Genomic DNA, 27,538 nt, shown 5'->3' with positions numbered 1-27,538 from the left:
TGCATTTGCTTCAGAAAGAGTTACTGATTTGCTGCTGCAGGTTTTTCTTTCAATTTCCCACTGCTTCTATCAATAAAACTGATAGCAGTTGCCCTTAGATGTTTCTGGTATTATAATACCATCAACAGTAAAGATTTACAAACATTAATTTAACTGAAAATAGATTATAGAATCTTGTTGCTTAATAGCTGAATTATGGGGAAGATTTGTGTGATAAACAAGCTGAAATGCCCCTTGCCTAGGAAACTTCTAGGAATAAAAGGTTCTGTTCTGTTTGTGGTTTTTTTGTTGTTTGTTTGTTCTTTAAGGAGGGGAGAAATCAAACTACTGCCATAAACTTTTGCCCAACATTTTTTTTGTGCTTTACAGATTTAGGTGTACCTGTAGAAGCTGTTTTGTTGAAGGGCACCATATTTATTTCAAAATTAATGGATGGCTCAAGACTCTGGTGAGAAAGTCACAGAGCTCATATAATTTTTCAGGGGTCAAATCTTAATGAGAATCAAAAATTAACTCCACCATAAAGTTCAGGCTGTGGTTTAAATACATACGAGCTGGTTGTGGTCAGCCTTCAAAAGAAAGGCAATCTGATGAAGGAATCAAATTTGTCAATTATATCTGACTCACACATAGTAACCACTATTCCTTTCCTTTGCTGCATTATAAATCTGAAGAAGAGAATTGGAGACATTTCTTTTGTTTACTTAGTATGAATATATTTAAATGCCACTTTGTATATTTATTTACAGTGTGATGCAAGTGGATGAAATAAATTTCGTAACTATTTTGTCGACTTCGTTGTTATACCTGCAACTTCACAAACACCTCGTATTTTCAAAAACAAGCCTCTTGCTCCAAAGCACTCATAAACAAATTTATGAGCAAAGAAACGTGAAAGAGGAGTGTTAAGTTGGTTGGCAGGTTAGAGCAGAGAGGATATTTTAGGCACTGTAAACAGTTTTGGGACTAGAAAAAGGAAGTCATGCATGAGATATGGATACACACAGTAATCAGGACTGTATCAGAACCAGGAAGGAGTAAGGACTCAGTCCACTTCTGGAGTTAGGCAGACTCTTGCAAAACCTCAAAATTGAAGAGGAGAATTTTGACATTGTAGAGTAATGAGACAGAAAACCACCCAAGGGACTGAGAGAGGACTTGACATGATCAAAGTCATGAACAAGAAAGATAACCTTGGCTACAGTGTTTGGAGTGGACTGGAGGAGAGAGATTAGAAGGAAGAAGGTTACAGTGGCTAAGAGGTCACAGCAGGTGAGAGATAATGAAGGCATGAAGCAGGCAGGAACAGAAAATGAATAACTGAAGAAACTGTAGATAAGTCAGAAGAGATTATTTGTCCAAGGAACTCAAATTCAGATATTTGAAAGTTGATTATGTTAAAAATAAAGTAGTCAACACTTCTGCTGCATTTATGTACTATCCTATGTGGCAGCCAACCTACTGTAGAAAAAGTGGGAAAGCTTTCTAGATCACCTATATTGTTATCTGTCTCTATACATTCACATGTATTGATAGCTATTTTTATATTTTGACTGTAGAGAAGGAATATGGAAATCAGGTGATGCAAGTTTATTTTGCTGAATCTACCATTGATTAGGCCTGTGATCTTGGATAGTTTTTTTCTGTTTGCTGTGCTCCAGTTTCTCTGTCTGTACAGCAGTGAAAGCAGTTCTTTCCTTTCTTTGTAAATTTATAGATGAAAAAGAAGACTTAGAATTCTCTGTAGAACTCAACTCAGTTAGGAGATGCCATCCAGCCACTCCACATGGACACCTTCACAACCACCACTTGGGTAGCAATGGTCCTTTTGTAGTGGCCCAGTGCCTGATATCAGTATCCCAGTGCCTGATACTAGGGTGGGTCCAGATGTGTTTTCAGTTGCAAGAAAGTTGAAAATGTGCCTAAGTAGGTAGTTTTGACTGGAGGTGTCACAGCTCACTGGTGTCTGAAGCCATCAGAACCAAAATATGTTTGCAGACATACTTCACCTACCATTTGGCTCTGTGGATTACATGTGGCTTTGAAACATATGCTGTCAAAAGACAGTGATGGCATTCTTCTCTGAGAATGCTTCATTCAACATGCCAAAGGGCTTTTTAATATATTGGTAAAATAAGACATAAAGCAGACAAAATACTTGTTGGGAATTTCACTCCAATAGATTTGGAATGTCACAATTCTAGTTCAGAAAAACTGCAGACATCAAATGATCATGCCATAGAAGACAGAAAGAAAAAATATAGCTAGCAGATTAACCATAAGCCTAGAAAAAAAGAGCACCTCAGCAGTAAACACAAACATAATAGTGACTATAATTTTTTGCTAAATCAGAGTTGCACTCTTCACTGATGAGTAAAAGTAAAAAAGAGTAGAAGCTGGTAAGGAATATTCTTCCCTCTGAGGCACTTCTGCCTTTACAGTGCTCTTTGTACTGCTGGTACTGAAGCTAAGACCCCAAGAGGATGAGGAAAAGGGACAAGGTCCTTCAATATAGTGCTGTATGTGGCTATAGCTGCCAGTTTTCACCAGCTGAAATTCTGAATTCCAGATTTCCTGCGGAGCTAATTTCTGTGGCTTACTCCTCCTGGTTTTCTCCTTGTAAGCTATGAGTATAAAAACCTGTTTGCAGCATCCACTGTTCAGATAAATCAATATTTAGAAAAAAAAATGAGATTAATGGCATTTAAAACATTAACTGCACATTAAAAGAATGGTCCAGTAAATTATATCTTTTGAATTTACTATAGGAAATCATGCTGCTAGAGAGCAGAAAATTTTTAGAGGCATAAAGATCACTCAGGAGGAGATCTTTATAATGTGGTAAAGGAATGTAATATAGAAAAAAAATCTGTTGAACCTGTAAGATAAACTTTTTGACTTCCTAAATTAAATCGTTGCCATTTGCTGCTGAGACAATTAGCAGGTGTCATTTAGAAGACACAATAGATTATGTACCCAATTACTTTCTCTTTTTAGACAACAGTTTGCAGTCACAAGAACGTGTGAGGAGTTTTAATCAAAGATTAGAACTTTTTAATTAAATACGACCGTATGTGACTAGTCATTTGACATTAATTACTGTTTTAGTTGGATTCCTTTTGATTTGTAAAAGGCCCTGAGCACTGCAAAAATTATGTCACATCATAGAAACTGCTGATTATTAAAACAAGAAGTTTTCTTCATCAGCCCATCACTCTCCTGAAAAAGAAATGTAATTTCAAAAGTGAAGCGGCTGGCTTAGAGGAGACCAATGAGTTTTGAAAGCAAAGTAGCAGATGGTACTTCAGCTGACTTCCCTTAGAAGGGACAGTCTGAAGGCACTTAGTTGTAATGATTGATAAGGTCTTCTGTCAATGCTCAGCAAAACTTTCAAGGGGCTAAACAGCTGGCATGAGGTTCATGTGGAGTTTTAACTATCTGACTACCCTTTGGGGTGTCTTAAAGCTAACTAGCATCCCTGATATTAATAGAGGACATCAGTCAAAATGAAACGCTCTTGCAGAAACTGATCTGAGACTTCAAGTAATATTTTAATTTGTTGGCCTACAGAGAGGAGAATAAATGTTAGCAGTGTCCTTGTGAGATAACTTTAAATTCAAGTCCAATGGTGGCATCAGTATTTGCGAGTCCTTTTGTGATTTTGGCTTTTTCATACACTCCACTTATTCAGAGTAGAGTGGGAACAATGACAATGAAAATCCTTATCTGAACAGCCTGCAGAAAGAGAACAAGGGGGAAAAAAAGAGATGTATAAAAGGAGTAGGAATAATTCTTAGCTCATGTAAAGATTAGGGGTGAACTTCACACAAACACATACTCAGAGTCACTGTGCCTTTCATGGTGAACTTTTAGAAAGATTTGTCTGTCTGAAGGTGAATTAAGAAAGCCCTAACCTGTAGTGGCACAGTGCAGTTTCTAAACATGGGCTTGAGTGCACGTATCTGTAGCTCTTTTCTTAGCCTGCTGAAATGGTGCTCAGTGCTGAGCTGCAGGGTTTTTCTAACAGAGCTTGTTCCTGGAGATGACAGCTTGCCTGAAACTCAGAGTGGGCAATTAATATCTCACAGAGAAAGTTTGGAAATGTTTGAACCAATGATAGTATAATTGCCAGCACTGGACTTGTGTGTCCCTGTTTTGCTACAGTCTAATCATACTCACCAGTTTTAAATTGGCAAAGCAATTAAAAGCCAGTTTCGGATCCAAATTTAAAATGCCCTATGCACTGAGACTCCTTTGTGGGCAGAAATATTGACATGATAGAAGGAAATAATATTATTTGGAACTATCTAATCTCCACAAATTGATACTGGATTTACATGCAAGTCTGCTCCTTCTGGCTGTCAGCACAGGAGGTTAATCTGCAGTTTGAGTAACAGTTAAATGGGGTAAATTTACTCAATGGAAAATTGAAGCCTATTTTATAACCTGGTCTGAAACTCAACAGATCGGAGTTCATTTCTGTAGCAGTCTTCCTATATGACTGTGAAAGAAACATCTTTCAATTTCTTTGTAACTCAATTTTCTAACTATAGAAAGATAGCAATGCCTTTCTGCTTCACTTAGTAGATGGTAGGACTCTGAGAAGTTATCTGTTACTGGCTTTGGTGCAGTGCCTGGGACAAACAGATGCTCCTAAATACTGTCCTTATTTCTACCATAAATTGTATTTATGCCTATTTTTCTAGTTTAGCCTCCAGCCTGCTACAGTCTGAAAATCACTATGGAAACTGTGGTAGTAAATGTGGTATTTAGCAACCAGTCTTCATACCACGTCTAGGTTAATTTTTTACCTAAAATGATCTGAATCACTGTGTATTTCCTATAGGAGTGCAACCTCTCCTTTCCTGGACAGAATAGTTCACTCCATTCAGATAAAAAGATTTCATTTAAAGTGGAAAAAACTATCAGTTGTGTATGAAGACAAGCACTGTTGGAAACTTTAGCTATAGAATGAATGAAAAAATGTGTGCTCTATTATTGAAGAGATATTATTTTTCAAGGGAAAAAAAAACACTCAGGAGAAACACAAAATTATCATAGCATTTTGTATTCACTGCATCAGTTATTTCCCAAAGAAAGCCTATCAGTTAAAATGATGAATTTTAACCTTTACCAAATCTTCTAGAGAAAATTCAATTTATATTCTTCAGGCACTTTGCTACTTGTTCACCATACTGATGCAAAATTATTGTTTTTGTAATATTTATAAAGATCTAGTTACAAGTTTTCAAGGACATATTTAACTTTTTTTTCCCCAAATCCAAACCCTTTAGTATAAGTTAAGAAACAAATGGAATGAAAGTTAGCATATGGTATACTTATATGTCTTAATACATTATTATTTAAATAAAGTACTATATTGAACACAAGTCTGGTGATCAATAGAAAATACAAAGGTCATATTATCACAGAGTACAGAAAGCTTTAAGAGATGAATACCAATGAATAAACATTTCTGCATAGAATCCTTTTTCCTTATTTCTCCTATGGGATCAAATAATGCCCATATGAAATCAATGGTTTCAAACTCCCTTTATGAAATCAATGCTGTGACTGCTGTTGGCAGAACCAAGCTTGGGAAAACAAGCTAGCAAACAAAGAAACAAAAAGCCCCTGGTTTGAGTATAGGTTCAAATATTAGGCTTTGTTTAATTTGTGTCTCAAACAATTTCTGTAGCCATGTAGTTAATCTTTATTTAGCCACTTTAGGACTCTGGGCACCCTTTTTAAGAGAGCAGTAGTTTTAAAAATTAATACTGCAGCCCTTGATTACTGCTGCAATGTTGCAGAATTAGATGCTCTCCTTGCTCTGCGGTCTTAGGGTGTATTGGGTGATAGGCCTGGGATGCAAAACTGCCAGCACACTGAACAAGGAGATGGTGTGTAAGAGGGCCATGAAGAAACGGGATGACCTAGAAATTTACTTGCCTTCTGTTTAGATCATTTTTATAGAGTAAGGTTAACAATTGTAAATTCTTAAGATAATTTTCTTTTACTTTTTTTCTCCTTATTTTCTATTAATTAACTTTTCAAAATTATGTTTCTGTTCCTACAAAATGAGTGGGCCATGTGGATCTCTATAGGAGATTTTAGATTTTTTCTGGAGAGCAATATGAGTAAGCACAGGGGTTGGAAGGGCAGGGGTTTGCCAAAGGTGAGAGAGAAGTAGGAGGCAGTGAGAGTTACAGCAATGAATTGTTATCCTGCAGGTCAGGAATACCGAAAGCATTGTTAGAGGCTTCAGGGATAACAGAAGCAGTGTCCCTACTAACTACAGAGGACTGTGGCATTTGCTCCAGCTGGAAAGCTTCAAGAATGACTGAAATAAAATACAGAAGCAAGGACCTACCTTTAAGATCACAGAGGAACTAAAGTGGGAGAAAATGGTTTCGTTTATAAGTTAATTATTAACTGAATATATTTTTAATCATCCTAGTAATTTTGAGTCTTTCTGACCAAAAATTTAGCTATCCTAGTTGAAAGAATTGATGAAGCCTGTATTTTCAGTTTCTTTCAGAGAGGTCATTCTAGCAGAAAGATCTAGACTGGTCCTCCTCAAAGATTTGGCTGATTTGGGGTCCTGCCAAAGTTTTTGTAGATGTTCCAGCATATCTGAAATACTCAGAATGTGTTTCAGGCTTTGCTGCAAAGAACACTGAGTAGTCTCTGTTTTATGAAATTTTAATCTAATTATCAAGACACCTACCAGTTTAATGCTGTGAGAAGTTTGGTGTTAATATGCATGGCCTCTGGCAAGAGCTTAGTTATAAGCAGGATATTACCAGTGGAAATGTTAGTCACCTCCTAAGTGATATCAGAGATTTGCAAATGTCACTGGTACAAAACCTTCCCACATGGAGACCTAAAGCAGTTGTTGTAGCCTAAGAATAAGCTCCAAAGGAAAGCTTGTGTCCTAGTATATGCTATTTGCTGTATCCCAGGAACTGATTTTTGCTGAATTAGACACCTAAGAACAGAATGTATAGATTCTGGAGTATTAAACAGAGAGATTTCAAGATCAGTCAATTTGAAATGATAAAAATAAATGTCTGAATACCCTTTCCCTTCCAGTTTGAGAAGGTAACTCTGAGACACACTTAGCTGCCTGCATGAGGCTGGACCTCATGTAGGAGTCTGCCTTTCATATGACTAGCTCAATGTTTAGAGCAATTGCCACAACAGCTGGAGATTTGCAATAAAACCTAGTTCTCCTACTCTGTAAGGCACTGCACTGAGTAGAGAGGAGTCAGATTTGCATTCTGGTCCATAGTCTTGCCATCACCATAACTTTTTTAATATAATGGCACTTTAATGTAAATTGGGTAGGGAAGTCAGTGCCCAGTTCCTCCTGCTATTGAGTACTTCAAGCACTGTGCTGTATTCTTCCACAGCTGTTGTATGTAAGTGTAGAATTCTTGCTTGGCACCCAAGCTCTTCTGAAGAAAAAGTCTGATTTAAGTATGTCTCAGTTCTTTCCTAAAGTTAGTTTGTATTAAGTTTGAGAACTTGCCTTAGAATGAACAGCAGTTGATTTGACTATCAATCATTTAAATAAATTTTTGAGAGAAGTTAATGTGTATTTTCTCTATATTTCATTTTTGTGCAGTAGGGAAAAAACCCTTTCTGTGACAATGACAAAAGTGCACAGATCCATTTTAAGCTTGGCTAACTGACACAGGAAATATTCTATATCTGTAAGTAGATAGCCAGCAATTTATTCATCCACATTAGAATGAACAAGAAAATGAAATAAAAATTCCCCTGCAGAATTAACGGAAGTTCTCAATTTGACAGAGGGGATGAAACTGTAAGACAATAACATTGAACATAGTGATTTTCTACTGCATTTACCTCAGGCAATAGCACAGTGATATTTAAACAAGTTAGTAATTATATGAAAGATGTCAAAAAAAAAACATTCAAAATTCAAATTTATATAAAACTCTGTGAGATATTTTAGAGCTTTTGACTTGTATAAGTAGGTAATACAAATTCAAAGACAATTCTTTTTTACAGGATATTGTAAGAGTTGTGGGTGTTGCTGGTACATCTTTGGTTAAAAATGAAGAGTTCTTAGACACAGATTTACCCTGATGTCTCTCATTACATGTCAAAGTCAGTACGTAGTACATCACTTTATCTCTAGGGAAATGTTTCACCCTGTATTTTTGCCAGTCTTCGTAATTATTAAAGGGATGGATGAAGAATACATTTTAATGCCTTGGGTTTAAAATGGGATATGGGGTGAAGAAGGTGAAGAATTGTGCCATAGCAGCCCACCCCTGCACTTCAGGCAGTGCATGTAAGAAAAGTCTGCAGCTTTCCTAAAGTACCCCATCTGAAATGTTTGTACTGCAGTGCTTGAATTAATGGTTTCACTCCACAGATTGATCCCCATTGCACTATACTGCTTCCTAACATAGACATACCTTCTAACCCCTGTCTTCCACCAATCTATTGCAAAGTCATTAAATTTACAAATATTGTTCATGGGCTGCTACTGGGTTTGTAACTTTTATTTATAAATAAGAAATAAAGAAAAGGTCATATTTTCTTCCTTTGATAAGCTGCTAAATTTGTGTCAGGTACAACTAAATAAACAGGGTCTCTCAGTGACATCCAGGCAGTGGTGTATCACAGCTGCCCCCCGTTTGCACATCTGACAAGGGTTTTTTCCTCAAGACAATCTCTTCTGCAACTTGGATCATTGTCTGAAAATACTTCTGTGAATCAAAACAACAGAGATTCAAGCTTTAGAAAAAAAGAGTTTATGTTAGAAGGAAAATTATTAAGATCCAGGAACATCATTGATGAGAAATTTATTGGTATTCCATTGAGGATCTTGATATAAACATCATAAACAGCATTGTGAGGGATCACCAGTTCAATGGAAGATCGTGATCTGAGTAAAATAGAATATTGTGGATAACTACAGTGTTGAAGGAGAATAAAAATAGTTGTATCAAGTGCAGTGTCATTATCTTAGAGGACAATAAAGTGGGAGCTAAATCAGATGCAAGAGAAAAACAGAAGTATGATCTAGCTGTAATAGTCTATCAGGGAACAAGACTCCCTCATGAAGCAATTACAAACCTACTATGTATCAGGTAAAATTACTTCAGTAGAAACTGTAGAAACAGATAAATAGTAATGTCTCCATACAATGACCCCTAAGTTTAAAACTTCAATTTGTGTTTAAATCCTACAAACTGCTGAAAATATTCTTATATTTTAAGACAATTTGCAGGATTCTTTTTTTCTGAGAAGCAGATGACTTGGAGTCTTGAGATTCTTCTTTTCTTGAAGAAGTAGAATTTCCCATAGAAATACCAACTAAATCTCTCTATTAGGGTAAAAGGACTAGGAATATAAATATTTGATGTGTAGATTGTTGAAGGAAAAAGACCCACAGATCATGTGCTAGAGGCAAAGGGATAAGAAGAGAACCACAGTCCTCACTATCCTCCTTTGCTTTTCATCTGCCATTACTATCATCCTTTACTTTTCATCTGCTGGCCCAAATAATTTAAAACTGTAATAACAAGTAAACTCATATGTGCTAATTCCATGTAGGAGAAAACCACCAAAAATGAACATAAACAGTGGTTAGGCCATCTGTCATTTATTGTGTATCCTTCTCCCTTCACCCTTAGACCAGGAAACCCCTGTATGCCAACTACAAGTAAACAAAAGACACAGTCAAAAATACGTGGAGTAAGAATTAATTATCAAATTAGAGCTCTCATTATTCATTTGTAAACAAAAGACTTGGAGTGAAAAAGAGCTAATGTTTGAATTTCAGTAATGAAGACACAGCCAGTAGGAGTGACATCTTCCACCTACACAGCCTTGTCAGCCTTGGTGCATCTAGAATATGCATAATTCAGAGCTCTGCAATAACATTTCTCTCCAATAGATTTCTAGTCAGTCTAACATCAAGCCAGTATCAAGAGGTTAGGAACTACTGTCATGCATGAGGTGAGTCATTTGGTGCTGAGATCTTGAAATTAAGACTAGTCATTTACACATATATTTTTAGCAGCTTTAACTGTTCCTGTATCACAATCCAGAACTCGAGGAGAAAGAATCTCTCAGCTTACCCAGCAGAAACTTCACTGTTCCCTGCATACTCACTGTGGCATTCCTCACAAAACAGAATGAATTGTGTTTGTTCAACAAAGCAAAGCCTTCAGGCTAGCCCAAATTGTCAGTGTCTCAGAGAAATTCTTTGGAGTCATCTTGCCATGAACATTTTATCTTTTTTAGAGGTAGGGGACTTTTCCTCTTGTGAACAAATCTGATTGTTCCCTGATTTGGAACAGCAAGGTTCAAAAAGAGAATATGTTTCAAAGAGCTGCAGCCTGTAGGCAAGTGGACAAGCAATAAAACCCTGCTTATTCCCACCTCAACAATTGTTAACACTAGTTGAAGTCAGGCAGTACCTAACCTAAGTGATTTTTTAGATGTATTATGTTGCATGTAAATGATAGAGCATTGCTAGAAAACTCGGAAATAGTTTTCATGCTTAACTTGTGAACAGATAATCATAGAATCATATAATCATTTGGATTAGACGGGACCATAAAGTTAATCTGGCTCCAACTCCCCTGCCATGGGCAGGGACACCTTCCCCTATACCAGTTGCTCAAAGCCCCATCCAACCTGGTGTGTTGCCCCTAATTTGTAAAACCTGTTGCCCTTTATGTCTCTGTTTAGATTTCTTTCTCTTTCATGTCTTTTCTTCATCACAATTTTTTGTGGCTCTTATTTTCTCCTTTTTCCAGAATTAAAAACTTTACTAGGTAGTCCAGAAGAGGCTAGGTTGAGTGCTAGAAAAATTGTAAAGGAATATTTTCAACCCAAGCAAGTAAATATTTTCCAGCTTTGAAATTATATGAATGCATATTTACTGAAAATACTTTGTCAAGCATGACATTAAGTAGAAAATTTTGAATAAAAGATATATTGTGTTTGGACTCAAATGTTGTGATATTTAAGACATTGCACATTTTAGTTTATTTTATTCTAAAATTGTCTAATACATTATTTCACAAGCATTAACATAAAACTTTTATTGGAAGCTACTAATTACTCCTTTCAGATAACCGCATGGGGCCATAATTAAAAATGGTAATCCATTTCAAAATGTACATGCGTATAATGAAAACACAATTCAAATGTGTTGTCAGATAACTGGATTTTAATACTTAAGCTTAAGGAAATAGATATATTTTCTAAAAAAAATGCTTAGAGAGCATGATATTTCTCGATGTTGCAGTTGTCCTCTGCTATCCAGCAGTGAAAACAATAATTATTATCAGTTCTTCATGTTCTTAGGGTTGGCATTGGTATTTGTTTGCATGAAGAATGCAACCATGCAAAAGCACAGTAGCACTTTAGAGGAAGAGAGGCTGCCAAAGTCTCTGGTGAGGCTTGCCAAAAAACCACTCACAGTAGGGTGTCTCTACTAGCTCTCTCTGTGTATATAGGTCCTGCTCTTAAGGATTATCACCTGCTACTGAATAGAACTATTCATTGAGGCTGAGGGAGTGTCTGAAATAGTCTCAAACCTTTCAAAATTGCAAAGTTGCCAACACTGTCTCTTTTCTCAGGAGTCGCCTGATTCTTGGTTAACTTTGTCTTGGTGCCATGTTAATACTACTATCCAGCCTTGGAACTGGAGTCAGCTTATAGCCAGACAGGTTAAATTTGGGATAGATGCCTGTGCATCTTTACATCTATCTATGGATGTATGTCCTCAGTCTTTCAATGTATGTTAAAAAAAAAAAAAAATCAGTCTTCAAAGAAAATTCTGTTCTGCTTATACTGTTAGCCTTCTTTTTTTTTATATATTTTATATGAGACAAGGTTAATTGAGCCCAAAATGAAAATGGTATCATGAACTCAGATGTATGTCATTCAGCTGAGAGTAAGTAGCTGGTTCCCATGAATAAATTCTTGTTCTGATGTTAAAGAATTCAGCATAAAAGAGTGAGATGCCGATTTTAAAAGCCTAAACACCTTGGGGGGATAAACACCAAAGGGAATGATTTTGAAAAGTGATAAACTGCACTTCCTGCCTTTTGAACTCTATCCTGGCAGCAAACCATTGGTCTACTAAGAGATTTTTAAATCTTGAAGCAATTGATTCCTCCTCCATACAACAGTGGCCTAAATCACTAAGCTTTGTGACTACCTGAAGCACCATCACAATTTGGTGAGGACAGTTGCTGAAAAACGTTTGCTTTGGCTCTTGAAATTAAGCCATTGTAACTGGAAAAGACCATAGAAAATGTTTTCTGACTGTCCTTTGAGTGGGACAGAAATTAAATTATTTTTCTATGTCAGAATACAAATGTATTTCCTATGCCATTTGGTTGTGAGGAATTTAGTTCTAGAAATAAGACCTGAAATAAAAAACATCATATTTAATTCTTCCAGTTAAAAACTAGGAGGGAGTTAGCCATAAACTTTCTATCTATTCCAATACCCTGCCTCTTGCTTCGTGGAGGTTCCACCTACATCTGCAGGCAGGTGGAACATCCTCTTTCCTGTGGCTGCTGTTAAATTTATGTTAAAAAAACCCAAAACAAACAAAAAACCCCGGCAAACAACATAGCAGTATTTTCAGACTTTCCTGGAGAAGTAGATAGCTCACTGACTTAATATCCCTTGATTAAGCCTGGACTATAATCTGGGCAATGGGCATATATCTTCAGTATTCAGGGCTGAACAAGTATGGACACTTTTAGCAGTAGTAAACTTTGGGCCTCACAGGGAGGCATTTTATAGATTTAGGTATAGTAAGGATTAACAAGTGCTAAAAAAATAATGATCTGGGCTCTAGTAAAGTTTGGGCCTCTAAATCTTAATTTAGACTAACCTTAAGTGATCCCTAAATTCTTTCCATTTCATTTTAGGCCTAAATTTTATATTGAAAAGTTCTAGCTCTTTTTTAGATCTGGTTTGTGATGTTAGGCACTTAAACAGATTTTTTCCTTTGAGTTTTGAACTTTTTTTTATGTTTCTGCATGGAAAGCATCTGTGATGATTTATATATTTTTGTAGTAATCTCCTAATTCATTAGGGGCTGTTTCTCCATTCAGAGGATTACTATGTAAATATATGTGCATAAATCTAGGGAAGTTAACTTTTAAAAGGGACAGACACTTGGATTTTAGAACAATTTTTTTTGTAGTGTTGTTTCCAGCTATGATAAATAAAGGTCTGAATTGCAGCAGAAAATGTGGAAATCAAGACCCTTATCCTGCTCTGAATTCCAAGTGGGCAGGAGGTTTGCTGACGGCTCAGTGCAGGATCAGAGCCCTAAAATCTGAACTTACAAGGGCTGCCTTTTTTTATTCTGCAGTGTTCAAATGGACTGCTTAAAAACCCTATAAATGCTTCATCTAGACAGCAGGGCACCATTTCAGGAACTGATTGCCCATTATAGTACTGACAATAAAACAGGAAAATACCCCAAGGGAGAAGGAGCAGGGCCTTATGACTTTCCCATTGAACTCAATGTGAAACTTATAATTTCCTGGCCCCACTTTGCACAATGTGTCAGTTTTCAGTGGCCATTGCATTATGCTCCTAAATCTCTTTCAAGGAAATCTGAAATGAGGGGCCTTAATACAGTAGAAAATGAGATAAAATTATGGCATAAATCTGAGTTCATATATACTAAAGAATATATATTTTTTCTTTATATTTTCTTCCCTCTCCCCTAGAATTAATCAGCTAGAAGTAATAGTCCTTTGATTTAAATTTTATGTGCTAGATTGTGAAAATGTGCTTGCAACACAGAGAAGTGAATATGTCTGTTTAAAAGATCTTTTAAGGTTATTTTTTGTTAGAGATATTTTTAAAGAATCTCTGAAACAATATATTCAGGGAGAGCAAATCAGACTCATACACAGACTCATACATTCTCCCTTTGTACATCACAGCCAAGAAACCAGTATATATATCGTGCCTCCCCACGATGAATCTTCTCTGTGAAACTTGCAACACTTTGGTAGCAGAGAGCACCTGTCTGGATAATGTGAAGGGATAAGGGAGTATGTTAAACAAGGGCAGAGGGAATTGGGGAGGGATGCAGGAGACACAGATCTAATTGAAGCAAAGCATTTTATTAATCTAGAGTGCTCTCTCCAGGCATGCCTAAAATCTAAATAATGATACTGAACTTCAAAGGCCCTATTCTCCATTCCTTGTGCACTCACTACTCCTGTTTAAGTCAATGGAACTTCTAAGTGGATAAAAATGCAGAATCATACTGTGAATAAGATGTTAAGAATCAATTAGCAATAAAATGCTGCTTACAAGAAAAAAAAAAAAAGACAAAATCTTAATGTCTGTTTGGTCAATTCGTTCCTATCTATTAGTAGCATGAGTAACTTGAACATCAAGGTGTGTGATTTTGACCCTCCGGAGAACCATCTAAAAGCCTGGATTGAATTTGAGACTGTATTTTTTTTTACAAATGATTTATCCCTCTAGTCTACTCTGCTGCTCTTGGACAGTCAGCTTACATAACGCATCAAAGACAGTACAAAGTTGTGCAGCTTCTCAGGTAGGCTCAGGGATTTAGCTTGTGTGTTTTAAAACTCCTCTGTTGTTTCAGCATCTTTGCATATTGAATTATGTTAATTTCACTAAGTAAACATTAATTACTTGATGATTTCAATGGTTTCATGCTTTGAAGCTGTAAGGTACTCTGAAAGTGATCATTATTAATTATAATATCTACTATTGTTACTTTATCTATTTTTTTAAAAGTCAAAGAGACATTTATCCTCTCTTCCTTAAAGGCAAGCACTTGGAGAGAGCCAACCCAGTTCTCCATGTGCCCTTTCAAGGGCTGTGCATGAGCATGTCATTTACTGGGACATGGTGTGAAATACTGCTGCACCCAAAGCCCAGTTATTTTCAGAACCCCATATCCAAGACATTTCTCATTTTTGCCTTCCTCTAGCAATATCATCAAAATGGACAACCTAGCAGTCAGCTCTCTGAAAAGTGGAAAAAGGTTTTTTGTCTACTTTTGTGAGTAATTTCATGTATTAGGTAGAAGGTAATCACTGACTATTCTGTGGGCCACCATACTGACCATGATGTCCTATGGTCTGGAATGTCCCCTTGGTCATTTGGGGTCACCTGTCCTGGCTGTGTCCCCTCCCAACCTCCTACACACACCCAGCCCCCTTGCCAGCGTGGCAGTACCAACAAAAAAGACCTTGGCTCTGTGCAAGCCCTGCTCAGGAGTAACAAAAACATCTCTGTATTATCAACCCTGTGTTCAGCACAAATGCAAACATGGCCCCGTATCAGCCACTGTGAAGGAAGCCAACTACTCCAGCTAAAAACAGCATAGTGTCTTTCTTAATGGCATTTAAATATTAAAATAAGCAGGAAAATTCTGATATTGATTTCAGTTTTAAAGTTTTTGTGGCAGATTGTTTTAGAACCCTTTTCTGTCATTAACGAAGCTTAGTTAACCTGCAGAGGTTGGCATAATGCATTGCTAATAATTGGCCACTTTTTATAAAAATAGTATTTCATGGAGAAATGGGAGTTCATCCAAATCAATAGAATTTCTGAGAAGATGTCTCTTTTAATTAAATTGATCAGGTTTCATGATCACAACAAACAGGAGGAGAAATTATTAAGATTTATTTGCTTTGTTTTATAACTAAACCACATTAAACCAAAATTGCTTTCTATATGAACTATTGTGTTTGGTGTCCAGGCACAGGCAGTGGGGTCTCCAGGGACCTCTGTGAGGACTGCCCAGGACTGCCCCAAGCTGCACACAGCTGGATCCAGGTGGCTCCAACCCACCCACACAGGGCACAGAGCAGAGCTGGGTCCTGCAGCCAGGGGCTCTGTGGCACCTTGGGCAAGACCTGTTTAAGAAAGGGTAGAGAGTGTTGCACAGCATCTGTGTGAGAGAGGAGTGAGAACGTGTGAGAGGAACAGCCCTGCCGACACCCAGGTCAGTGCAGGAGGAGGAGATGGAGCTGCTCCAGGCACTGGACTTGACACTCTCCGGCAGCCCCTGGTGAAGACCATGGTGAGGCAGCTGCAGCCCATGGAGGACCAGAGGGAAGAGAAGATCCACGTTATAGCCAATGGACGACTCCATGCCAGGGCAGGTGGATGTGTCATGGAGAAAGCTGAAACTGCTGGGGAGCCATACTAGAACTGCAGAAAAGCAGGAGGAGAAAGGAGTGACACACAGGAGCTGCTATGGGCTGACCGCACCCCTCCGTTCCCTGCCTCACACACTGCTCAGCATGAGGAAGAGGTCCAATAGTCAGGAATGAGAAAGAGAGTTTGAACTTGAAAAAAAGGGGATTGGGAGGGAGGGAGGGAGGGAGGGGGATTGGTTTGCTTTTGTTTCTGAGTAACTGAGTCTATTTTTAATTGGCAATAAATTGAACTTCCTCAAGTAAAATCTGTGTTGGCTGTGATGGTGATACCTTGTGAAAACTGACCTAGAACAGAGACTAGACAGAGCTAAAGAATAAAGTAGGTATATATTAAGAAGCCTCAATAGATCCAACTTGGGCAGCACAATCCAAAATGGCCACAAAATGGATGATCAGTCACGGGGTCTCACACTTCTATGAGTTTCGGTCCATTAGCATATTGGAGTTAATAGTCCAATTACAGCTTTAGCCCAGGGAGTCCCATCCTTCTTGTTTACTCTCTTCAGTCCACTGTTGTTTATGCTCTTGGGCCTGAGATCTGGATCAGATGTCCTTGGGTCTCCAGATAAAGGAGTAATTGCTTTGTCTACCTATTCTGTGAAGCGAGCTTACTATACCCTAATATGCACCCTAGACTTACAGACCAAAGCAGAACAGAAGCTGAAAGATATAAAAGCTAAAACCTGAGGCATCAGTCTATTTTTAATTGGCAATAAATTAAACTTCCTCAAGTAAATGTGTTGGCTGTGATGGTAATTGGTGAATAATCTTGCCTTCATCTTAACCTATGGGATTTTTCATTTTATTTTCCCCCCATCCTGCTGAGGAGAGGAAATGAGAAGGTGGTTGTGTGGGCACCTGGCAGCCAATCAAAGTAAATACACAATAAAATTCAATATTTTTTTCTTAAAAAAACCCCAAAATTTGGGGATTTTTACTGATTTCTATGATTCTAGGAAAGTTTTTCTTTATTCATAAAAAAAATAAAATCTAATTTATCTTTTTTTTATCTCTATCTTTTTTCCTCTTTTCCTTTTTTCCCCCCTGAAATCTCTTCTTCAGTATTCTCTAAACAGCTTGTTATTCAATTATTCATGTGCCTGCACTTGGGAATTTCATTCTGGTTTCAGACCTCTGTTGTCTTCTTCACATTAGAGGGCAGAGAATCACGTCTCTGATCTTCAAATTTCAGTGGTCTTCTACATACCATTGAAAAAATGAAAAAAAATCCTTTCCCTTTGCTCTCAGTGACAAAAGAGCAGCTGTTGTATCACCAACCTTTCTCTTCTTAGAGTAAAACACACTGGAAAGGTATTGGAAAGTGCTTCTTTCCCAAATGCTCTTCTCTGCAAACTTTTTCTCAGGGGAGACAAGAGAAGTAAAGAAGCTGCTAATGCTAAATTTCTGAAATATTTCTGTAAGCAAAATATCTAAGAATAGCACAGCAATATTTGTTAGCCAAAAAGGCAATGTGGAACTAAATGAGTTCCTTAAACTGAATATATTATTTTACTATCATAGCTGACATTTCCATACTTGATGCTTTTTAGGTACAACCTGACCAAAAGTTTTCATGCAATAATTAATTTAATATGCACATTTAAACAATCCTGTGAAGCTAATGAGTCCATTTCAATGGATGAACACAATCTGTAGTCTGTGCTGCAGCTGAACCTTATTTAATAAGACGCTTCTTTATGTGTAGGTAACTTCACCACCACTAATGGACACTTATTAATATCATGTGACAGAAAACTGGGGAGGAGGAAGTGAAAAAATGATCATTACCTTTTAAACTACAAAGAATATACAAGGGATGCCATCAGGGATGGGATGACGCTAATGCCACACACGGAACCAACCAGTGCATCCAAAAAACATTTTATCAACATTGATGTATTTCCTGGCTATGTGGAGATTACAGTATAGAGAGAAGTTCTCATGAGGGTAAATTGGAGAAGACTGTATGCTGGGAAAGAGGCACCATCAGGGAAAAGTTGCCTGTGGTAGGTAAAATGTATGAGCAGGAGCTGGTGTACTGAAAAGTTGTACCTAAGGTCAGCAGTGGGTTTTTTTTTATTAAAGGTTGTTGGAGTTTTTCTCATGTGGCAGTAGGTCACAAAAAATGAGAGCAAGGCTGCTGGGGTCTGGTGCTGGGGGATAAAGTGGCAAGACATTTTCATTGGAAAATTCTTTTGACAACTTTCAGGGCCAGTAAGAATTCTAAACTTAGTCATTACTGTTATTAGGCTAAAAGATTCACTGCAGATGAAAAAAAAAAAAATCAGCCTATAATGCAGTTCCATTCTAATGAAATTTCTCTGGTTTTGTTAATGGTTGCTTAATGTCTACTAGCACAATAGATGTGTTGTGGAATAATAACTACTTAAATTATAAGACATAATAGAATGTCACTTATAGATTTTGTAATGATTTTATGCTATTATTTGGATATATAAAGAAGTAATACTTATACAGTTACTTTTTGACATCAGACTACATTACAACAAATAGATAACTAATTAAAGCTGGTGGTCTGTTGTTTTTGTTCTGCATTTTTCTATTATGAGTTCTGGCCCAGATCTTTTTTTCACAGATTAGCAGTCTGAAAATAGCATCTGCTTGGAGAAAGCAAGAAGAAACTAGATATCAAAAACAGGGAAGAATTTAAATACACCCAGTGATACAATGCACTAAGTGCCTTAGACCATATTCATAATTCTTTAGACTCATGCAAATCTGCTTCACAGATTCTTTTAGTAGTTGAAGTTGTGCATACTTTGGCTGTCTAGCACTGAGCACATTGACACTTAGGTCAGGGCTGAACTTCCTTGTGATTGTTATTTGCATCCAGAAGTAGAGAAGTTTTTCATGCAAAATCGTTTTAGACACTCAGTCAAGAAGACACAGTATATCCTACTACCATCCTGGGTAAATTGACACATTATACAGGTGTGTACAGTTATGCTGAATATTAGCAGCAGACATTGTGTCTGGGCTTGTCTGGGACTTCTCACCCCACAGCATTCTTGACATTAGGATGCAGAAACATTCTCTGGTCCAAAGTAATTTCTACTCTGCATTATTTGGAAAAATGAAGAACACATCTTTTCAGAAAGCGTATTAAAGAATCCTATTAGAGAATGGTGTTGTATTTTTCTCCCTTCAATCTTATGAAATCATAAAATATTTAATCTAATATTCAGTTTTTGTGGCACATCTGTTTTGAATTGCTTATGAGTTGCACAAAATTCCTGAGATGAAGAGTGCTCTAAAGAACATTTATTTACTCCTTATCCCAACTCATGCCTTGAGAGAGAGGAGCTCTGCATTTCTCTGTAACATGTTGAGACAATGCAGAGCCAAAGGAGAATTTCAAACCCTGGAGTCTGAGCTATTTCAATGGTTCACTGTTAGCTGTTTGAGCAGTTTGCCCAGATTTGTTAGATTTCTTTGCTGCGGAATGTAAATACTATTAGAGATGGAGTAACAGGATCCTTATTTTTTTCACTGCAAAGAAGTAGTTCTTTTTAGAAAGATAGAATTTTAATAGCTTGATCTGCTCAAAGGTAAACTAGCAGCAAAAACTTGAATTTAAATTATTGGCATTTCTACAACTGGAGGTAATGGTAAGATCAATCATGATAGTTGAACATGAGAATTTATGCAATATGTTTGAAGTTCTACACATAAGCATTGTGCACTGACAAATACTATTACTAAACAAAAACTATAAGCAGGACACAAAGTACTCTTTGAAGAAGAAGGTTTCAGTTCTTTTCTTTTGTTATACAAAATGTAAAAAATTATTATTAATTTAATAATTTTTCAGCCTGTTTAAATGTCTTTCCCATTTATTATTAGACTTGCTATGAAAAAGAATTCTAGATGATAAAAAAATTTGTTCTGTTTTTAGTAAGAGATTCTTAATTTAGAACAGTATTTAATTCTAACTAATGTTGAATTAATACAAGTTTTTAAAAATTTTCTGGAACATGATGCCTTCTTTGTAAAGTTTTGTCACATCAGTGATAAATATTTGACTTTTTTCTTGTAGCTTTTATTATTTTATTTCTTTACAAGCCCCAAAAGTTATTGAAAATAATCTGTAGCTGGAAAATACGACCAGAAGCTTCTCCTTTCCTTTGTCCATGCACATCAACCCACTGCACATGGGATTGTGATTTTCTGGGACTCCATAGAGGATTCCATATGACTGTCATATATATCTCTATGAGTGCCCAACTACTTAATCTATTTAGTATTATCAATAACTAGGAGTGTTTTTTATGTAATGAAGTCTTTCCCACATCCATCAAGATATTGTTTGAATTAAGTGATTCATCTCCCATTATGTTTTGTATCAGCTCTTCATATTCGCTGATCTATTTTCTGATTTTACTCTTCCCAGTGCTCATCAAAAAATACAACACTACATTTTCAGTAATAGCAGTGGTTGTCTGCATTTAAGTGTTACTATTTATTGTGTTTGCTGTAACTACTCTTGGAATGCTCATTAAAGTTCTCATTCCAAACTTGCTAAACTTTCTTATACATTGACAAATATAATTTTACGTGTATAATTGTAGTTAAGTGACCATACATGGATTTCCAGCAATTTAGTGAATACTAAGAAAATATGGATGTTATATAAAAGTAAATTGCTCAAAAGCTGGATGAAAAGCAAGTATGATTTTAAGAAACTGCTCACTGGTAGAAAATTACTAGAAAAGTTATGTTTTCGATACAACTTTTTTTCAATACAAATTGTAACATTATGAGACCTGGTTATTAATGATAATTTAGAAAAAGAAGAAACTAGCCTTGAAAGAATTGAAACAAAAAGAGAGGTTTTAAAAGGATGAAAAAAGAAAGTTTTCTGGGATATCACAGAATATATTTTTTTCAGTAACCTGCTGTCATCACTTTCTTTTTGAATCTCCGTTTTCTTTAGAATCACATTTACTTTTTTTTTCATTCTGGAGCTCTCTTTTTCCTAGTTTGCCAACTTACCTAAATTTAACAGAAACACAAAAATCAGAGTGATCAAAAGAATTACCCCCTTCTGTCTCAGCTTGGACAGTATCTGCAGCTGTTATTATACATGTGAAAGTGAAGCTTGTAAAGAGGAACTGGTTTTGTTCCCTGTATAAATAACAAGTAAGCTCAACAGTGGAATTAAAATCTTTAAGGGGAAAGTACAGTTTTAAGCCAGCATCATGAAATTGCAATAGACTTTTCAGTACCTTTCCACTGTATTTTTTGTCAGTATTTTAAGCCATAAATCTTGCAGCTGTTGCTATTTAAATGCAAATCCCTCAATCGGAAATTAATATGAAACATGTAAAAGAAGCAAGTGGTCATAACTGCACAAAATTAACATAATTCTAACTGAACACTTTTCTCTAGGAATCTTTTTCTTTAAGAGACGTTCAGATTTTCAAGTCAAAAAAAGAATAGGCCTTAGGTGTTTGCTTCAAATCAGTGAAATTTACTCTGGGTAATTAATTAGCGAAACCACACTATTGTCAAGAAAGATTGTCAAGAAAGATATTTGTTGTTTGCATAGAAAATAAAGATATGTATTTTCAGATATTTTGGTTGTCCTTTCTAGTTATTAACATGAGTCAGAAAATATCTGGTAAATCAGTACTTAAAGTAGATTAAGTAAGACATGAAATACACACATTAATGAAGGAGTAGGATTTTAACTCTCCTTGTTGCAGAGATTTTTGTTACTAATATACTTTGTCTTTCATTTGATGAAAAAAAGCAAGGTAAAGCAAGGAGTAAAGCTCTTGATAAGGAACAGTAATTTCAATTGCAGTTATAAACCAATTTCAGTATTTTCTATTATCTTGTCTATAAAGCCATGTTTTCTTATTACAGTTTCAAAATAATTAATCAGGGAAGAATTTACAAAAATTATCAGGCCATATCTACTCTCAATTAGCTTAAGAATAAACAAGGCATTAGTTTTTTTTGTAACTCAGTTCTGGCACCAAAGTAATATGAAATGAAAATATAGGATTAAATGTATTCAACTATAATGACCTATACTCCAAAATGATGAACAAGTTATGGTGATTTATTTAATTTAAAGTGTATTTGTATTTTAATTTTACCCTTTCCTTTACATTCGAGTTTAACTTTCAGTATCTTCACATTTACCCCGTCTTTAATTTTCAAAATGTCAAAACCAAAAAGTCTTATTTGACTTAGAAATAATACTGGATTGGAATTCTATATGATTGCACACTGAAAATATTTCTATTAATGCTACCCTTCTGATTCAGAAAAGTGGTTTTTAAACACTTTGTTATTAAAGAGTTTGTTAGTTGTTGACCTTTACAGTTTCCCTGATTGGTTCATAAATAAAACTAGCTTTCTAATGGAGATCTAAAATTCACACTGAGATTTGAATTTTTTTTTTTGTCCAGTCACATGTCCCACTTAAAAAAAATTCCTCAGTTAATATTCCATTATCTTCCTCCCAGTGTGCCTGTGTATTTCAGCAGCCTAGGTGAGTCAAAGGGAAGTTTCATGTAGACATACAGCAGTGTTTGACCTTGAAATGGAATCTTATTGTGATCACATCGCTGCTGATGACTTGCAGACAGAAAAACAGGCGTGGCATGTTGAGGAGGAAAGAGGAAGGGTGAGATCAACTGTAGTGAAATTAAGTGAAGAGAGATTGTTCTTCATAGTTGTTTGAACTTCAAAGAAATACTCAAGTGTTTTCTTAAATGTGTGATTATACTTAAATTTTAAATTAATATTTATTATATTTTCTTCCCTTTTTTTTGCCTATAGAGTCTACACTGCTTGTTTTCTGATACTCTTCAAGAATGGAGCAACAGGACTACACTTAAAGACCTGTAATTCCACTTAAGTCAGAAAATAACCTCCAGATGAACTCTTATTTTGCAAAATTTTCATTTATGACAGCTGATCAGCAGCATAGAAAACCCCCAAATTTCTCCTATTTTAATGGACACTGCACACCTTCCCCCCCTCCCAACACCTCATTTCTATTTCTTGCTCACTCTCAAGAGGACTTTTATTTTCAGGATCTGGCCTTTCCACTATGATTTGCGCATCATATTTAGCTGAGAGTGCAAATATTATCATCCTCTAAGGTTACTTGCATTTGCATGCCAAGGTTGTATTGCAAAATGACATTTAGAAGCATTTACTTTTTTGGCTGCCATTTCTTCATCTTGCATAATACATTTTTCTTACATCACAAGATGAGGCCCAGGAAAATTGTAAAGTTGGAATACACCTGTGGGATGACACTGTGATAGACAGCTGTGAAACAAATGCAGACTTATGGTGAGCAGGTTCAGCTGCAACTCCTTAAAATGGCATTTTATAATATGGCAGGCTTGAATGGGAGACTGTTGAACAACCACAGAAAAAAACATTACATCATGCAAAGACTGAAGTACAAGCGGAAAAATGACAACAGTGTGCAAAGCTGCAGCTGATCCTACTTGCCATATGGGATGCCACTCACTGTAATAACACTTACATTCCCTCCATAAGTGCCCTTAAATATCAAGGAGTGAATAAGACATTATGCAAATTGCAAAAGGAATTTGTAATCGTATACGTTATGGACTTTGTACTTTCAGGAATTATTTACTCTTAAACTAACAGAATACTCTTTAAAAATGTGCATTTCTGAGAATATTCCCACAACTAAATAATTTAAAATTTCCCTGTGCAAATGGCTAGAAGCGAGGCTTCCTTAGTCAATATAAAACAAACAAAAAAAAAGTCCCAAACCATGAACCCAAGAACAAATAGCTACTATGATTTCTCTCCCTCTCTTCTTTCAAGATATGGTAACTTTCACACAAATACATTTTCCATATGTTTATGTACATTTTTGAGAGTATTCTGTTCTTAGAGATCCTGATGAGAAACTAGATAATTCAAGTTTGAAGAATGATAATTTAGCCTTTATCTCAGATGCATGGTAAACTGTTCAGCTGTCCATTATTTCTCACAATGCAAAATCTAGAGAGCCCTCATTGCAAGTTTCATACAGCAGTTTTAGAAAAAACAAAGGAAGTACTTTGTCATATCACGCCTGTAATTAAATTGTGGAACTCATTGCTGCAAGATGTTTCAGGAGCCAACAGTGTAATTAGAATCCTAAAAGGACTGTGGTCAGCCCCATTTTCTCTATTGAACACAGAAGTCTGGAGCCTTCATCTCAGGTAGTCCCTCGGGCTCTTACTGCTGCAAGTGCATGCCAGGAGAAAGGACACTCTGGGCATGCCCGTCCCTCATAGCACAACTGTCGAAGGAAGGATGCTGGACCTGGTGAATCCTTGTCCTGACAAGATCTGTTTTATGATAGCTGCATTGGACTGAATTCAGGTGCAGCATTGCGTTAATTATTTCCTGTGTCTTTCCCTGAATGCCAGAAAAAGGGAAAACAAGAAGGAAAAAAAAAAAATCTGACTTCATTATTTTTTTCTTTTTTTTCTGTCCCTCAAAAAATACAAAACCAAGTTGAGTGTGAGGTAAACATAAATCATGAGGTTTCTTATTCTTTTAAGAATAGATGTGTTTCTAGACATAAGCAAGTCACTTTTTGTTTTAGTGGTCTATAAGGGACAAATTCAGTGCTTTATTCATTATGTGAACAAATGATTGTATTGAAATTTTTTTCTGATTTTAATATACCCCACACTTCCTTTGTATGGAACCAACCTTGTCCTGTGGAATCATGAACAGAGATAGGAAGTTAAATATATTTTTTTACAGTTCACAGTTGCTAAGATCTTCCCTGATAGGGAAGTATTTTATCATCAGTAACTTTACGAGTAATCAACCCTTCTCCTAATTTTAAAGGTAGTTTTTCTGTCTGTACACTATTACTTAAGCAGAAATCTTAAAGGTTTATCTGTAACATTCTTTAGTACCATTGTGGCATAGCTAGTGTGAAAAATCAGTTATTGTGCACCACTAAGAAAAATCTTGCAGCAACAGAAAAAAAACAACTTGACTGTACAAGTTTCTTCTGTTTCTAGATTATGCAGAATTATCATTCTCTAGGTGTCATTTAGGGAAGCGAAAGTGGTCTGAGGTTAGGATCTGAGATCTTATAAGGTCACACTGGGTGAGGCATGTTCAGCCCACATCATCACTTCTGAGGTGGTTCTTATAGGATGATGTGTACTACATTTTCATTTCAATTCTTTGGTAGATTTTGCATTTTTTGTTGTTTTTTTTTTAACTTTGCAAGTGAGTGGAATATATACCAATAAAATGTAGATCTCAGTGTAGGAAATGTCAATCCTATGCACAGGAGTTAGGACATTGTTTTTTTTTCCTACTGACTGACAGATCAAATTCCTTATGAGACTTCTCTTAGTCAGTAAATATCCTAATGCTTCTCTTCACACTTTTCATGTCCTTACTGTCTGTGTGGCTTATGGGAACTTCACTCATTTCAACTTCTTCCCACAGCTTTTATGGCCCTGAGAATTTTCTCTGATCAGTTTGTAGGATTATATTTTTCTACAAGCTATTTCCTCAGAAATGACAGGTTTCTTCTGCCAACATTTCTGTCATCACTAATAAAGGATAACACTAGAGAATGCCCTTTTCCACAGTTTAGTACAGTATCATTTGTTGCCTCTCTCTGTTCCTCCTTGGTTATTCACTGACTGAGCCAGAGCAACTGACCTGATGGTTTCATCATCTGGGATTTCAGACCTGTCTTTTCAGTCACAGTACTTGTAGTATCTGGGGATCAGGGTCAATATCAGTCCTTGGCAGAGTTTTTACATTTCAGGGTACTATCTCGTCTGCCTGATTTACAGATAGTTTCTCAGGAGCTGACAAGAGTGAGCTTCAAGTAAATTTTCTTCAGCTGTTACATTGGAAGAAAATGTTAGTCAGAGCAAGCAGATTATCTAAACAGAGCCTGATGAGTCTGTGTCCCTGCTCATTGATCTTCCTTAATCCACGTTTGCTTAATTCATTCTAATCCATGACCTTTGCTCCCACTTTAGCTTTGCAGTGTCCCACATTCAGCAGCACATCAGACCACAGCAGAGTGTCAGTGCACTCTTCAGAAAATTGTCATCCTTGGCCATTGTCAAAGAGAGGTGACCTGGGCAGCAGCCAGGTTAACTGGTGTTTCTTTACAGAAGATTAAAATAATAACAGCTGTAAAAGGATTATACCTTGTTAAGATTAGAGTTCTCTCCCTATGTCAGTGTGCCAATGATTTCTTGGGTGCTAATGATTTCTTCTGTTTTAAAAATTGTGTTTGAAATAATAAAATAAATGGCAGTTGAAAGATAGGACATAGCCAATGCATCAGCTATTATATATTAGTATCAGAGAGTGACTTTGTGATAACAATATCATCAGAAATGAAAAATTTAGGTCATAGCTTGTAAAACAAAAGTTTGTGAAACATGCAGAAAGCTGGAAGCTTCGGTGAAACAAAAGTATTGTTTTTACTGAAAAAGTAAAAGACAGGGTTGAATAACTTTTCATTTTTAATGAATTCCACCAGTTAACATAAAGTAGCTTTTTCATTACAAGCTTTCTTGCATATTAGAACATAATAGCAAAATATTGTATTATATAAAAGCTTTTCAAGTGACCTTCAACCTTGGAAATGCAGATAAGTTTTACTCCAGAGTAGAACTGTGAGTCACTGTATACAGATGACCTAAAACAAGAAAATTTTTATTGGGGCTTTTTGTTTATCTGTTTTTTTGTTTTCATAGACATGCTTGGTATTCTTTAGCATCCATTTGGGATACACTCCTTGGAATCTCATTTATAAGTTATATACTCTTCTGCCTGCCTTCATTTGCACAGTGTATCATATACAAAATGATTGTGTAGCTTCAAGTCTCTCCAGTGTCCTTTAAACGGGTATCAACTTATGCATCTTTAAGCATATTGAACTTACTTAGAATGAGACTGGGCCAACATAATTGAAATGGACATTTGGAAGAAACACAGGTAGAGCCAGAACAAAGGAACGACAAATGTAGATAAAAAAATTTGACAAAATGGTTCTGAAGAGTAACATGCAACAACTCTGCAAGCCCTGGGGTAGTTGCACAGTAACTTGAACACATACTACTTCATATAGCAAATAGAAAATGACACTTGCCAGAATCTGACCGTGACAGCAACATTTGAGTAATATTTGTAGTATGATCAAACAACTTCCATGTTATTTTAGGCAGTGACAGGTTTTCTAGAAAGCTCCGTCTGCTAGTTTTTATTATGCTCTGTGTTTTCATAAATAGAAG

This window comes from Ammospiza nelsoni, chromosome 2 (genome assembly GCF_027579445.1).
Source record: "Ammospiza nelsoni isolate bAmmNel1 chromosome 2, bAmmNel1.pri, whole genome shotgun sequence".
Taxonomy (NCBI): domain Eukaryota; kingdom Metazoa; phylum Chordata; class Aves; order Passeriformes; family Passerellidae; genus Ammospiza; species Ammospiza nelsoni.
This window is presented reverse-complemented; position numbering follows the sequence as displayed.